Below are 3,976 nucleotides of genomic sequence, written 5' to 3'. Positions count from 1 at the left end.
CAAATCATTTCAATTAAATGTATTTATTCAACACAAATTGAAATGTTTCCATATTCACGATGTATTTGAAATAAATAATATTTATTATGTACTTAGTTTGCATTCTATTTAGGGATGTGCATTTCAAGCAAAAGTAATAATCGATAATCGCTTTGTATTATTCGATTAGTGGTCAATAATCGCCCCTCCTGCGCATGCACCCACACACGCATAAAACACACACATAAAAAGAGAAAGAGGGAGAGAGACTATTCAGGCTTTCAGTCTGTATGATATAAAACTGTTGAATATATTAGAGAAAGGTCTATCCTAACCCAAGCCAATTAATGGTTGTATGATTGCTAAAGCATATTAATATAAATCCGAATGATGGCAATTAATAACATAACAGTCCGTCTATTATCAACTGCTCACAAGGTTGTAGGAGCCTATGACATTTCTGTTTTTTTAAAATGAGCATGAACATTCATAGCATTTTTAAATGAAGTTTACAGATTAAGATTAGAACAGATTAATTCAGACATGATTATTAGGCTTAAAACACATTGTGTTAAACAGAATATCATAAAACACGGTATGCGTTAAAACATGTTGTGAACAGCCTGAATGAAGGCACTAATTTGAATATTAAATGTAATATATGTATTTATAACAATAACCTATTTCATATTTTTTATAAAAAGAAAATTAGCATGTCCACAGTTAGTTATTGCCAGCACTACCCTCTGATTATGTCTGATCCTTTCCCCGCTGGCCTGTAGACTGCGCTTCACGCTCGGGCCATTGCTCTGTCCATCTCTGTTACCCTGTCAGATTCTGTCCCCTGCCATGAAAAGTAGGTAGTACTTATATATGGGCAACAAACCGAGGGGGAGCTTTTAATTGAAAACAAGAGAACTAATATAGAGCCTTACATGGCTGAGTCGTTTCGATTCTTTATTAATTAATTCAGAAATATGATGGAACATTTTATGTTTGTTAAATTCAAGTTTGTTTGTTTTTAAATAGCCTACAAAGCGACCAGCTCAAGACCTTGAGTTGAGCAGTTTTGATCAGTTTATCCTTCTCAAAAAAAAAGAAAAAAGATTAGCGTCATAATATTTTAGTAATTAAGTCAAAACTACGACAATGAAATCATGTTACATTGCACATGAAGTAAAATTGAATATTACACCTGTAATTTAAAAAAAGGATGTGGCACCTGTCATGCTTCACGTTAAAAACGAAAAAACAGCAATAGGCTTACTGACGATTTTTTAAACTCAAATTTTTTTCAAGAGACACTGGTTTGTATTAAATTGTTCTATTTTTTTTTTTCAACATGCACTCAAATATTTATCCGTTATTATTTTCGTGCTGCAAATATTTGATTCACATGCATGCCGCATGAAAGGAGGCGAATATCTCACTACAGATTAAGAGCGTAAAAAACATTTATTGTTTGTATTTTATCTTAAAATTGACAGAAGCCTGAGGCTTTGTGTTATAATAAAAGTAACAAAGCCCAAAGCTTATTGCCGATTAAAATAGGGCTGAAACGATTCCTCGAGTAACTCGATTAAAAAATTATCGAAGCAAATTCCTCTGCTCGAGGCCTCTTTTAATTTATTTAAAAATCTCACGTCAGGTTCTTTCTCAATTATTTTTTTTTTATGTGACACAACGCATTTACGTCACCCACAAAGCGAAAGGAGACACAAGGAGTCAGCAGTGTTTTGATTTGAGGGCGCGGGCAAACGTAAAGAGAACGTCGTGGCGCGTGTCGATTGCAAGATAGAGCTGGCATACCACAACTAGAGCCTATGATTTCCGCAACGCAGAAAACGTGGAGGGAATCACGGAATCGAGTCATAAAACAGATTTTACAGTTTAACTCGGAATGGCACGGAATTTGCCAAATTTTGAATGAAATAATCGAAAATAGGTCATTGCACTTACATCAAATCATATATGGACTAATATCTGTAATATTAAGCCGGAACAGTCTATTTAAATATGAATCCTGCATGTTCTGCATGTCTCTGTTAAGGAATGGAGCAGAAGCGCGTCTTCATTCATTAAACACACGGAAGCACGCATGACGCTAGCGGTGATTTCAGCGTCTGCTGTCTCACTAAATAAGGACGTGAACACATGAAGAACATCTCAAGAACTGCACTGAAAATCACTTCATGAGCATTGACCATTTGATTTGATTAAAACTAGCGTCACATCACATACACAGAACTGTAAAGGTATGTCAACCCGTCAAAATAAAAGTCCGGTTTATTTAAGTTATTGCGGGTTAGTACTGAAAAGTTAAGTTTGCTTAATTTTCAATAATTAAAAGATTAATTAAATTAATGTTTTATGTGTTTAATGTGCATCTATTTAAAACCCCAATTGAATGGCACTTAAATGCACTTAATTTAACTTTATATATAACTTTATTGTCATTGTTCACAGTACAAGTACAGACAGAGAAACAATGGGTAGTGATTAAATGTTTATTTTTGATGTATGCATTGCATTCTATGCATTTAAAAAATAAAATATTTTTTTTATATAAAAGGAAACTTAGTTGTTCATTTTAAGAGACCCAGGAGTCTTATTTTCTCTTGCATAATTAATATTGCACTTTAATTAAGCAAAAACGCATTTTAACTGATTACTCGATTAATCGATGGAATTTTTGGTAGAATACTTGATTACTTAAATATTCGATAGCTACAGGCCTAGATTAAAACGTTACATATTATTTCCAAGCTTACCATAATTAAAAGCTTGCGAATAGTCACATAACGTGTTATGTGAACATAAAAACATAACATGTTCATTTGTTAAAATCAACATAACGAGTCAAATTTTTAAATGGTTTAAAAACATTTTATGGTTATCAAACCAGTGGAATATTACATTTTAGTCGTTCAACAAATAACAAATCATTTTAATGCAGCTAGCTCGTAATCACGAATTACGTGGGAGACAGGAAGTTTCTCGCTCTGCACAGTGGAGTGGAGTGTTGTCATGGTACCAAAATTTCAGTATTCGGTACCGATACCAGTGAAAATCCACGGTTATCCATACCAAAGCAAAACACAAAAATATTCTAAATAAAAAAAATAACTTTTTAGCACTAAAAATAAAACCAATGCCATTCTTTTTACTTATTTACACTTTGGTTAAAAGTTTTTTCTACAATTTATATAATTATGAAAAACAGTAAACAAGTTTCACCCAAATTTAATTTGTCTTTTAATTTATGAAATGTAAACACATTTTATTTCTGGTAAATAAAGGGGATTTTCTAGTAAAATTAAAACGTGGAAGAAATATTGTGATTTATTTCTTTAAAAAATAAAGTTTTATAAATTATTTCAACAGTAGTAGTAGTATCACATACATTTTACTAAATAATAGTAATATTTCTAGCACAATGTCTTTATGTAAAAATTAACAATTAGGCCTAATGAATGCATATTTGTCATTTTAACTGAACTTAAGACTGGTGGTGATGCTTAAGATATTTTTGGTCATTGATGGTTTCTGTAAAAAAAATAGTAATAGATCATAGTAATTATTATTAAAAGATAATACTACTACTAATTCTACTATCATACTAATGTATATACAATGCACTATGAATTGATGAGCTGCTGGGTTCATGAATATTAATCACGTTGTCTGCGTTCGGTCAAACTGATTTGCTGAAATCAAAACAGGGGAGGGTACTAGATCAGCGCCAGCCAATGAAATTGCCATTTGCGCATTAGCCCCGCCCACTACCGGAGAAACCGGTATGTCTTCTGCTTGTTCAAAAATGAATATGAATAATTCTAAATTTACTCCATTACAGGAAAAGACAATAAAGAATAGTTTACATATAGCGTCTCGATTCAGCGTGGTAAGACTCTCACTCTTGCTCTCTTTTGCATGTGTGAGAAACTGAAAAGATCTCTTGATGGAGAGAGAACTCTGAAGCTCAGATGCTGAAATT

Source organism: Carassius auratus, chromosome 23, assembly GCF_003368295.1.
Source record: "Carassius auratus strain Wakin chromosome 23, ASM336829v1, whole genome shotgun sequence".
Taxonomy (NCBI): domain Eukaryota; kingdom Metazoa; phylum Chordata; class Actinopteri; order Cypriniformes; family Cyprinidae; genus Carassius; species Carassius auratus.
This window is presented reverse-complemented; position numbering follows the sequence as displayed.